Here is a 13,026-nt window from a genome sequence, read left to right on the forward strand (position 1 = left end):
CGTGTCGTAGTCATAGTTGTGGTCGTAGTCGTCGTAGTCGTGGTTATAGTAGTAGTGGTGGTTTTCTTGTTTGTTGTTGTTGTTGTTGTAGTAGTAATAGTTTTTTTTTGTTTTCTTATTTATTGTTGTCTAATTTTCTTATTTGGTGTTGTTGTCGTAGTAGTAATAGTAGTAGTAGTTTGTTCTTCTTTTCTTGTTTATTATAGTGGTAGTGGCAATGGTAGTGGTAGAGGTAGTGGTAGTCGTGGTCATGGTCGTGGTTGTGATTGTGGTCGTGGTCGTGGTCGTAGTCGTAGTCGTAGTTATAGTCATGGTCATCGTCGTCGTCATAGTCATAGTCATAGTCGTGGTCGCGGTCGTAGTCGTAATCGTAGTCGTAGTCATGGTTGTAGTAGTAGTGGTGGTTTTCTTATTTGTTGTTGTTGTTGTTGTTATTGTTATAGTAGTAGTAGTAATAGTTTTTTTTGTTTTCTTCTTTATTGTTGTCTAGTTTTCTTATTTGTTATTGTTGTTGTAGTAGTGGTAGTAATAGTAGTTTTTCTTTTCTTTTCTTGTTTGTTGTTGTTGTTGTTGTAGTAGAGAGAGAGATATGTTTTGTTAAAGAAAATGAGAGACGGGGAGGAAGAGAAAAAGGAAAAAGGAACGAGAGAGAGAGAGAGAATAAACATACAACATAATAAATAACGAGAAAAAGAGAGAGAGATGGAAGGAGAGGAGATAATGAATGGATAACAAAGAGAGAGTGGTGGCAAGGTCTGGTGCAATACCACGAGACGGGAAACACTCCGACATACGTTAATTTGTGGGTGGGTCGATGGAGACTTTACATACGCTAATTTTTGCTGAGTAACAAGAGAAGAAATCCCTTCTCAAACAATTTAAGAAACTAAAAAAGAATGATAATAAAAACAAATTGTTTGTCGTAACGTAGACAAAATGGAAAACGATAAAGGTCTTGATGTTCAAGATCACGAGGCGTATCTTAATCAACGCGTCCCATGTCCTTGCTCTCAATGTAAGCTATCTAGAGAACATGTACGATGCTTCGACGAGTTTCAATATGAGATCATTGATCAGGCGATCTTGGATTTTCAGCAAACGGTAAGAAAAGTTAAGATCAATCATTCATTTTTAATGCAAGCTAATTGAATACCATATACAAAAAGATTAGTTGTGGCTAGCAAATTTTCTATCCAGGGAGGTGACATCTTGTCCCAAGGAGGAGTGCACCCTTTGCGGCCAATTAGAAGAGTTCGTGGGCGTGCCATGGATAGAGTGCCTGAGCCAATCCACCACTTGGAAGATACTACCCAATCTATACCATCAATACCAAAGGAGACAGACAGCCTTCGAGACTTACCTACAATCTTGGAGCCTGAGATGGAGGCAATGATCGATGCATTGATTCCCATGGATGTTGAGACTTTTGATCTTCTTAGAGAGGAAGCATCCATACCATTATATGATGGGTGCCGAGTATCTCGCCTGAAGACACTACTTGCACTACTAAGTACGCAAGCAAAATACGGGTGGAGCAATGCAAGTGTGACCGAGTTGATCAGGTACCTTGTATGTATGCTTTGTTGATTTCTTTTCAGCACTATCATTAAAAATATTTGTGCTTTTTCAAGGTGTTTTATGATTTTTTTTCAAATTACTAAAGTATCATATATTACCACTATCAAGATTGTGGGAGAGAAGGAAGGAGTCTCACTTGTAGCTTTCTTGCTTGCACAATGGGGGAATACACACACAAGTGGAGGCTGAAAACAGTTTTCCTCTTCTTAGTTGTGTAAGCCAAAAAGAACTCAAGTACATAGAAATAGAAGAACCCTATATATGGGTCTCAAACCAAACTCAACTAACTAAGGTGGTATACTAACTGAGCCACGAACTAGAGTAGATAAGGATAGCTGTCATCTAGCTATTATTCATGGGCGGTGTACCAACCGCATCTGCAGCTAACAAGTCGGTGACATAAATGCACAGCGGTCACCCTGGCATATCACGAGTGGAGCTCGATATCTCAACACTCCCCCTTGAGCTCAATCCCAATTCCTACACACCAAGCAGGTCTCTGAACTTGCGCAACTTCTCTGCGCCCAATGCCCTCGTAAATATGTCAGCTATCTGATCCTCTGTGCTAACATAAACTAGATCAATAAGACCCAGTAAAACCCTCTCCCGCACATAGTGATAATGCACCTCAATGTGCTTTGTTCTAGCATGATAGACTGGGTTATTTGCCAAGTGTATACTACTCATGTTGTCACAATAAATGACAACTAGCCCATTTGTAGGCTGATGTATATCATAAAGTAGCTTATGCAACCAAGCTATCTCACATGCAGCCATTGCTGCGCCCCTATACTCAGCCTCTGTGCTCGATAAGGCAACTGTAGGCTGTTTCTTGCTGCTCTAAGTGACTGTAGCACTCCCAAAAGAGAATACATATCCACTGGTAGATCGTCTACCAGAAATACTACCAGCCCAATCAGCATCAGTGTATCCACGCAACTATATCTGAACCCCAATCTCATAAAGTAGTCCATACTGCAATGTGGACTTCACATACCTGAGTATGCGTCTAGCCGCATCCAAATGCGGTATCCTTGGAGCCTGCATAAACTGACTTACCAATCCAACAGCATAGCTCAAATTTGGCCCGGTAATAGTCATATAAATCAAACTTCCTACTACGCGTCTGTACATAGTAGGGTCTTCCAGAAGCTCACCTGCATCTGCGCTCAGCTTCACATTTTGCTCCAAAGGAACTGAAATAGACTTACAGCCTGTCATCCCATATTTGGACAGTATGTCCAATCCATATTGCATCTGCAAGAGCCATATCCCACTTGGTGATCTCATCACCTCAATGCCCAAGAAATAACGCAGCTCTCCCAAATCCTTCATCTCAAACTTCTGCTTCAATAGCATTTTCACATGAAGGATATCTTCATCACTGTCACCTATCATAATCAAATCATCAACATAAATGACAAGTAGCATAATACCTTTCTCTGTTTTTCTCACATAAAGTGAAAAATCTGCCTTGAAAATCTGAAAGCCAATAGTGACAAGATACTGTCCTATCTTGTCAGACCATGCTCTAGGTGCTTGCTTCAAGCCATACAAGGCTTTCTTCAACCTGCAAACAAACTCAGGATGAACAGCATGCACATAACCTGGTGGCTGCTCCATATAGACCTCTTCTTGCAAATCACCATACAAGAAGGCATTCTTTACATCCATCTGATGTAAAGACCATCCCTTTGATGTAGCCATAGCAATGACTGCTCTTACGGTTGCCATCCTTGTAATCGGACTGATTGTTTCTTCATAATCAATGCCATATGTTTGTGCATACCCCTTGACTACTAATCTTGCCTTGTATCTATTCACAGAACCATCTGTATTGTGTTTCACCTTATAAACTCACTTACAACCAATTGCATTCTTATCTTTAGGCAAAGGTACCAATTTCCATGTAGCATTTGCTTCCAAGGCATGCATTTCTTCATCCCTGGCTTTCTCTCGTTTTTCTTTTCCCATGGCTTGCTCAAAAGAAGTGGGTTCTGGTTCCTGTATCACTTTGACCATATATGCATAGTGAATGGATATAAATCCATCATATTTCAGCCTATCCACATGATACCTAGCTCTGGTAGACCTGCGCAAAGTAGGTTCACTCCCAGGTGCTCTCAAAACATCCCTGGTCTTCCCTACTCCAGGTGTAACAATAGAAGGAGTACCCAACTCATCATCAATGCTCTATTCTGAGCCACTGGATTCACCATCCACATAAGAGTGACCTGCATTCACATCAAACATGGGCTGATCTACCTTCTCTTTTCCTTTTCGTGATACCTGCATACCACTATCTACATTGCTTTGAGAAGATTCTCCTGATCTCAATCTGCATGTCCATGGCGAAGAATGTGAACCACTGCTAGAGGGCGCTCCAGGTCCACTAATATCTTGTGACTGCTGTTGTGAATTATGTGCAGCATTACCATTTTGTGCATCTACATTATCAATCACATTTACTGGTTTATACCAGCTACTCATCTCATAAAAAACAACATCTCTACTCACTGTAAACTTACGAGTAGAAGGGTTATAGCATCTATACCCTTTTTGCTGCAAAGAGTAACCAATAAAGATGCACTTCTCAGCTTTTGGATCCAACTTGGATCTCAACTCATCTGGCACATGAACATAGGCAATGCAACCAAAAATTTTCAAATGAGAAATATCTGGTTTCCTACCAGTATACCTCTCCTATGGAGTCATGCCATGTATTGCTACAGTGGGAATCCTGTTCATTATGTAGACTGCTATAGCAACTGCCTCAGCCCAGTAAAAATCTGGCAAGTCTTTTTCGTTGAGCATGGCATGAGATACCTCTCCAATATGCCTATTTTTTCTTTCTGCAATTCCATTTTGTTGTGGGGTATGACTGCATGAATATTTCTGCTTTATGCCATGCTCCTGCAGGAACCTTGCAAACTCATTTGAGAGGTACTCTCCTCCTCCATCTGACCTTAGGCATTTTATTTGCAGGCTTGTTTCTTTTTCAACCATAGCTTTAAGAGTTTTGAAATGCCCAAAAACTTCACTTTTCTTTTTCATAAAATACACCCAAACTTTTTTGCTATAGTCATCAATAAAAGTGACAAAATAACGACAGCCTCCAAGAGATGCAGCTTTAGTAGTCCACACATCAGAGTGGATTAATTCCAATGGCTTCTTACTCTCTTGAACATGTCTAGGAAATGGTTTCCTTGCCTGTTTTCCAAATTGACAGGCTTCACATACCTTATGCATTTCTGCAATCTTGAATTTAGGCAATCTTGCAACTATATTTTGGGCTTGCATTGATTTAAGTCGCTATACATTAACATGACCAATGCGTTTATGCCAGATATCAATATCTACAACTACACCGGTCCCATGTGCAAACATTGCTGCACTCAATTTAGGCATGTCTGCATCCAACGTAAACATTCTGCCCTTCTTCTTTCCTTTTGCTATCAAGCGACCTTTATTTTTCATATCCTCAACAAAGCATCCATGAGAATTAAATCTGACCTGTAAGCCCTGCTCAACCATTTGACCAATAGAAACCAGGTTCTTGGTGATATTCGGGACATGAAATACATCCGACAGGTATTTCTTTTTTCCATCCTGCATAGACAAAGGAAATTTTTCAATCTACACAATAGGATATACAATATGATCACCAGTCTCCACAAATCATGGTTTTTCCATTTTCCTTGCATCCTACATCCATTCTGCATGACCTGTCATGTGGTTTGATGCACCTGAGTCAACATACCACACATCGTTTCTTTCTTCTGCACTTGTCACAGAATTGGTCATGTGCTGCACCATAAACAAATGCTCATTTCTGTCATCACCCTGTCTACTAAAAGATGCATAATTCCCTTGTTGCAATTTTCCATTCATGATGTTATTCTGCTTTTTATAGCAGTCTTTAGTCATATGACCCATTTTACCACAGTAGTAGCATTCAACATTGTTGTTTGCATTTTGGCCTCTTTGCTATCCACCATGACCTCTTTGGCTCCCCTTGCCTCTAGAGTTACCACATCCTCCTCCATAGGAGTGCTTTTCTTGAGTTTGCTACATATTCTAATTTCTACCATGGCCTCCTCTACCTCTGCCTCTACCTCTTCCAGCATTTGAGTAGAATACAACTTCTTTTTAAGTTCCTCCTGAAGAAAATGCATCACCATTTCTCTGCTCCTTAGAAATTAGAAGAGTAATCAACTCCTCAAAATCAAGAAATCTTTCACATACGAAAATGGATGTTCGAAACTGTGCATAATCCTTTCCTAGACCATTCAAGGTCACAGAAACTAAATCATCATCTTCCACTGGCGACCCAATGGAAGCAAGTGCATCTGCAATCTTCTTCACCTTCATGTGGTAGTCATTGATGCTCATACTTTCTCTTTGCACATTGTGCAACTCTTGCTTGAGCTGCATTTTCTTGGCTTGTGTATTTGTGCTATATATTTTTGACAAAGTATCCCATGCCTCCTTTGGCATACTTGCATCTTGAATATGCACAATCATAGAGTCTGAAATGCTGATAGACAGCCAGTACATAACTTTCCTGGCTCTCTCATGCCATGCTTTAAATGCCTGCATTTGCTGTTGATTGGGAACATCAAGAAGAACTGGTTCTTCTTCATTTCTTGCAACGAGTTTCCAATATCCTTTTCCCATAAGGAAATTCGTCATTCTAAACTTCCATGCTTGGAAGTTGTTCTTGTCAAGCTTTTCAGTGAATCTATGAAAGAGAATCAGACACCATTACAGAACGCTGCAAAAATTTCTATCACTGCAAAGAACACAGCTTCAACCTCACAAGGGCAAATCTGCAAAACTAGCGAAAGTGGTATTTGACCACACAGTCACTTTCTAGTGACGATTTTGCATCAACAAGCAACAAGGATGATTCTGTAACTCCTAATGTATCTACGCATAGGCATACGATGCAATTTCTACAGTAACTTTTCACCGACCTCCTGTAGAACAGTGGTCGCACAGCATAAAACAGGGCCTTTTCCTGAGTGCGTGCAGAAAACTTCCGCCTCCAAAACAGGCCCCAAAATGGCCTCAAATAAAAAAAACAGAGCAACCGCGGGCTGAAGCCCTCACCCGCAACATATACTACCCTCTTGCTACACCGCGAAGAGTGTCTCAATCTGAGACAATGCACTCTTGCACTTTCCGCCTATGCTACCTGCAGAGACTTGCTCCCAAAATAGAAAAATGAAAGCAACACTGGTCCTCTTACCAGAACATCGCAAACTTGGTTTGCTTTCTTAAGCTCCTTACCACGAAAAAGGCTCTGATACCATGCCAAGATTGTGGGAGAGAAGGAAGGAGTCTCACTTGTAGCATTCTTGCTTGCACAATGGGGGAATACACACACAGGTGGAGGCTGAAAACAGTTTTCCTCTTCTTAGTTGTGTAAGCCAAAAAGAACTCAAGTACATAGAAATAGAAGAACCCTATATATGAGTCTCAAACCAAACTCAACTAACTGAGGCGGCATACTAACTGAGCCACGAACTAGAGTAGATAAGGATAGCTGTCATCTAGCTATTATTCATGGGTGGTATACCAACCGCATCTGCAAAGCTAACAAGTCGGTGACATAAATGCACAACGGTCACCCTGGCATATCACAAGTGGAGCTCAATATCTCAACAACCACTTGCAAATACCATGACTAAGTCTCGTGATAATGCGCGACATGTTTTACAAAAGCTTGGCATGGACTACAATAGCATCCATGCATGTATCAACGATTGCATACTGTTTCGAGGAGAATACGAGACTATGGAGACGTATCCAAAGTGTGGTTCTCATAGGTATCGACAGGACTTGCAAGGACAAACCATCCCTCAAAAAGTTCTTCAACACTTTTCGCTTATCCCCCACATAAACCACATGTTTTGTATGTCTGGCATGGCGAGCTTGACAATGTGGCATGCGCAAAATAGGTCCATATATGGAGTTCAATGAATATCAGTGGATTCACATGCATGGAGCCACACTGACTCTACCTTCCCAAGCTTTACCCGAGAGCCAAGGAATCTTCGGCTCGGTCTTGCAATGGATGGCGTGAACCCATTCGGTCCTGCGCTCAACTTCTTATAGTGTGTGGCCTATAGTCCTTGTCAACTACAATATGCCTCCATGGCTTTCTACGAAGAAATGACATCTCATCCTTAGCTTACTCATCCCCAGTCGCTACAAAGTCAAAAATATGGACGTGTATCTTCGTCCATTAATCGATGAGCTTAAGATTTTGTGGGAGGAGGGGGTCACCATGCAAGATATGAGCAAGCGCGATGGTCGACGATGGTCCGCCAATATTCGAGCCATTCTCATGTGGACCATGCATGACTTTTCAGGATTCGAAGAGTGCTTAGGTAAATAAGCTTCCGTTCTTGTTGGTAATATCTATCATAAATCGTTCAAGTTTGTATTCATTGGATAGAGGTGTTGGGATAGATCTGGTTACCTCATGTTATCATGCATGTCCATTGTGCGGGCCACAGTTAGACTCCCGAAGGTCACAAACCATGAAAAAGATGGTATATCAAGGACACGCCGCTTTCTTGCCAGAGGGTCATGAACTCAGGGAAGGTTTTCTTAGACGACCTCCAACACATATGAATGCCCAAAGCTGGTATGAGCTGAAAATGGTCCACATGGAGTCACATCCAAACTGAATGCAACAGTTCTCAGTTTTTTACAAGTTGCTATATTGGACCCACTTACAGATCAACCACTTTGTTGGATCCCATGCATATTTTCAAGAATGTGGGTAGCTTGCTATGGGACCACATCATAGGAAAGAGAGACACTATAGGGGCATGAATGGATTTGAAGGAGGTAGGCAAGATGGAGGCGGTTTGGCCGCAGTCGAGTGTTGATGGTCGCGTGCAGCTACCTCATGCTCCTTGGATTTTGTCCACTAAAGAAGAGTGCATTGTGAAGCAAATAGTCAAGTCTATCCACACTCCGACAAGTATGATGCATTCTTTCAGGTCTACGTTTTCTAAATACGACCAATTATCAGGGCTAAAATCCCATGATTGACATAAGATATGTCAGGTTTATACTATGAATGGATTGTAAGTGGCCTACGCATTTTGCTATTTGGAGTGTAGTCATTGTTCATAATGCTTTCTCATTTGTGAAAATTTGTACTACCGATTGTGATCGCAGGATGCCTTACTCCAGAAATACGCGAGGTTATTTACAGATTGTCGACTTTATGCAATGAATCTCAGAGAAGGAGATTAAGACGTCATCTATTGAATCTGCAAGGCGGGGAGCAGTGGAGACGATTCGTCTCTTTGAAAAATATATGCATACCAGCATACTCACGATACAAATCCACCTTCTTGTGCATCTTTCTTGTCAACACATTAAGGCCGAACATGTCAAAATGCCAGGGAAACTGCAACCACTCGACATTTCCCAAATGAAATGGGAATTCATCAGTATGGACTTTGTTGTTGGCTTGTCCCAAGTTCAGGGAGGTAGATGAAGTGAAGATTACTGGACATGTCCACACGCGATGGATGTTCTTCTTGGAGCGCTTCATGAAAACCCTGAAAGGCTTTGTGCGACAATGAGCTCAGCTAGAAGGTAGAATGACTGAATGTTGGTTGGTGTCTGAGGCACTAGTGCATATTTCACAATGACTTCTAACAGTGATCTAGACAATAGTATGCTATGGTCGTTGAAGGATGATGATAGACTGACCGGAGATGTGGTGGTTGAAAATATGGTAGAAAAAAGAATGGATGTTGCAATGGAGGAGAAAGTGAATCGCTTTTGTATGTTGCACCATGCCTCTATGGAGACATGGCTCGCCAGGTACCAGAAAGCTAGGCAAGATCAAGAGGAAGCGCCATCATCTGAACTTCGATGTAGTATGCGCCATCAGCCGATTCGATATCCCGAGGGCATGGAGGAGATACACGATTTATGTCAACATGATGGTTGCATGGAGCTTTAACCGCAACATCTCGCAAAGGGGCAAAGGTCTCAACTAAGGGGTGGGAATTCTTGAGGAGATGTAGTCCAAAGGTGATGACGTGTTTAGGGTTTGTCGTATCTATATTTTATATGTGACAACTAATTGAGTGTTTCAATATACAGTACAAAATATATAGTGCAGCATGGTCGCACGGACGACATTTCCGCATGGAGCATATTGACAAAATGCGCTCCACAACAGACTGTGGTATCATGGCAAGGTTCGAGCAAGAGAGCTGACGATGAGCAATGGATCCAAACACGGTTATAGATGAGATGGAGTATTTTGGAAACTTGCAAAGTATTGTTACGGTAGATTACCGTAGCTTCTCCATGATATTATTCGATGTGCAATGGTTCAAAGTGGTACTTGAAGGAGCTGGAGCAACAGTTCGACGAGGTCCATCTGAATTTCTCGAAATAGATTTTTAAAAAAATGGACGGATTTGTGCGACACCTTTGTGTTGCCGGCCCATTGTGAACAGATGCATGAACTCATTTGTTTGTTAATTGTATTACGACATGTTACATGTCACAATAGTTAAATCTCTCTTGTACGTGTTTGTGAACATGTAATCTTCTATCCAAACCCTCGACAACCTCAATGGTGGTATGTCATATCTTCAGCTCCCCGAAGTGCAAGAATATATGATCAAAGTGATGTTTCGAGCATAGATGAGGACAATATGCAAATAGAGGGTCGATATTGCAAGGGGTGGAGGCCATCGAAAGCTTGGAGCATGTAGAGGAGCCAACATCGGGTAACAATGATGGAAATACAAGAGTCCAAGAATTCTTTGAGAACGAGGTGGACTCATCCTTTTGTGGTGATATGTCTATCGACCTTCTAGTTTATGCCGAGTTGTGTCAGGAAATTGACATGGGACCATAGGATACTTCATACTTGGAGCATCCACTTACTCAATTCGTTGACTAATCGCTTATAAGGGTACATAAGATATGCATTTTAAGTAAGACCATTTTTTAAAGATTTATATTACCGTGCTTTGTATGATTTAAATTGATTATGCCAACATCATTTTTTGTCTGTGTAGGTGACCTTTGTGGATACTTAGATCATCAGGATGAGTCGAGAGATAAGCGATAAGGAATTGCAGGATAACTTCACGCGCATGTCTCCAAATCAGATGGCGAGATTCAGAGACATGACGGACCATGAGTTGTCTCGGACATCATTGGGCCGCTCTATTAGATCTACTTTGGCGCGATCAGATGCTTCAGTTTCGAGCAGACGAGGTCGACACTCCAGACTTGGGCCAGACGGAGGGAGTGCTTCAGGGTCAGGGGGTGCTACAGAGATACGGATGCAGTAAGCCTGCGGTCGGCTCAGGATACAGGTGCTACTCCTCGCTCTCATGGCAATTCCAGAGAGCATGGCTCAGGTGGTTGCTCTGGAGGCACATACAGAATGTCTCCGTCTCGTCATTCTACTAGAGTTACGTCACCTTCGGGATTTGTCAGACTTGTGGGGACGTCTAATCGAGTCACTCCGATTTTTGCTCAGCCGTCCGCAGGTGGCACCCCTATGGGTGCTACTCCAATAGATACTACCCCGGTCGGTACACCAGATGTACGGGGGTCTCCTGGATATGCCCAGGAGCATGGTCGCAGGTAGGAGATGACCCATCTTAGACATACCCCAGAGGGATATGCCTATATTGTCGATAATAGGTTAAGAGCCATCATCATGAATGATGAGGGGAGGAGGGTGATGGCTCGCACGAGAGAGTTGTGCCAACAAGTTTTTTGGCACAATGTCTTGGATCATTGGAAAAACATATCGGAGGGGAGCAAGGACTATATAGTAGCATCCTTGCATGAGGAGTTTCCGATACCAGCCACAGTAGATAGGTTTTCTACGGGCTAGATGATGGAGTGCATGCATGCATACATGTCACACAAACGATCAGACGTACACAAGGCACTCAAGAGTGGGGCTACAAAGCCTCGGTGGCTAGACGCAAACAACTGGTGTCGACTGAGGAAGGAGACTACAGATTCTCCAGGACGTTGGAGATAGCAGCACGAGGCGGCGAGGGCACGACTAGAGGCTGGAGTGGTCCATCATCTTGGGAGTGGCGGCCACAAGACATATCTAGAGGACTTTGTAAGTTTTTCTTTTGTTTTGCTTGCTTATTTTTTTGCAATATCCTTTGTACTGACAATTGTGTTTCTAACAGTTAGTATTTTGTTTCCTTTGCAGCACTCCATTACAAATTGCGATCCGATCGGCCTTGAGACTTGATATGCAGAGAGGCACGGTCTCACTGCATTGATTGATCGATTGTATGGACGTGGCCTGTAAGTCACTCATCTTTCTTGTCCGTAGTTACCATGTTTAATTAGAATGCATTATTGTATGGTGGACTGATGTGTAGTTGTTTCTTTTTTTGCAAAGTCTGTTCGATGCTCCTTTGCAGCGGAATGAGCTTTTAGATAGTGAGGATCTATAGCTCACCCTTGGATCCCTGGAGCTCACACACCCTTCTTTTTTGGTCATGTGATCTGTGTAGACATTTTCTATGTAGTAGTGATATCTTGCCATGATTGTACTAGTCACTTTCATTATGCGATCATGTATTTATTTCATGTATCAGTGTTATGATTTAAGTACACTTTGTCTTTATTTACATGAGCATTGTACACAGTGCAGAAACTATTTTGTATGGCCCAAGCTACCCTGCCACAATTTTTTTTCCCTGTTACTGTTGTTATTAATGTCGCAAATTTACCCTGCACGTGTTGTTATTGGCGTTGTTATTAGCATTACAAAGCATCGTTATCAGCGTCGCTATTTGCGACGCTAATACTGACTGTTCTATGGTGTTGCCAATAACGATGCTTTTTGCAACGACGAGGGAAATTTTCTTTATTTACATTTTCTTCGCTTTTAACGTCAATATAAGGCCTATATCTTGTAGTGACTTCACAATAGAAATAGATGCCATCAAGTAATATGAGCCCTCGATTGCTTCAATCTCTAGCCAAAATCATACCAATAATGCATTGTCTATGAAAATCTATCCTCCTAGCTAAGATCGCACATTGTAGAATACTCCTAGTGAAATCTATTGATGCTATTTATTGTAGACATATATTTTTGCTCAAAGATATGCACATAGATGAGGCTACCAAAAGTTTCAAATTATAAGGTTGGGGTATTATGGGAGGCTCATCTAGGTATGTTGAATACCTAAGTGATTTGCTTTTCTTTAAAAATGAATTACAATATCTCTCATCTAGCATGCATTTGGCATCCTTTGTAAAACCCATAAAAGCATTTGCACCCACCAATTATTTACTTCGTTACGATGTGGTCATTGCTTTCCCCTTCACTTATGCACACTCCACACATACTTCATCATTCGAGCATTGTGATTTGGAACCAAATATGGGAGACAATGTTTATGA

The sequence above is a fragment of the Lygodium microphyllum genome, chromosome 29 (genome assembly GCF_053477565.2).
Source record: "Lygodium microphyllum isolate KBCC chromosome 29, Lygodium_microphyllum_v1.1.10, whole genome shotgun sequence".
Lineage (NCBI taxonomy): Eukaryota > Viridiplantae > Streptophyta > Polypodiopsida > Schizaeales > Lygodiaceae > Lygodium > Lygodium microphyllum.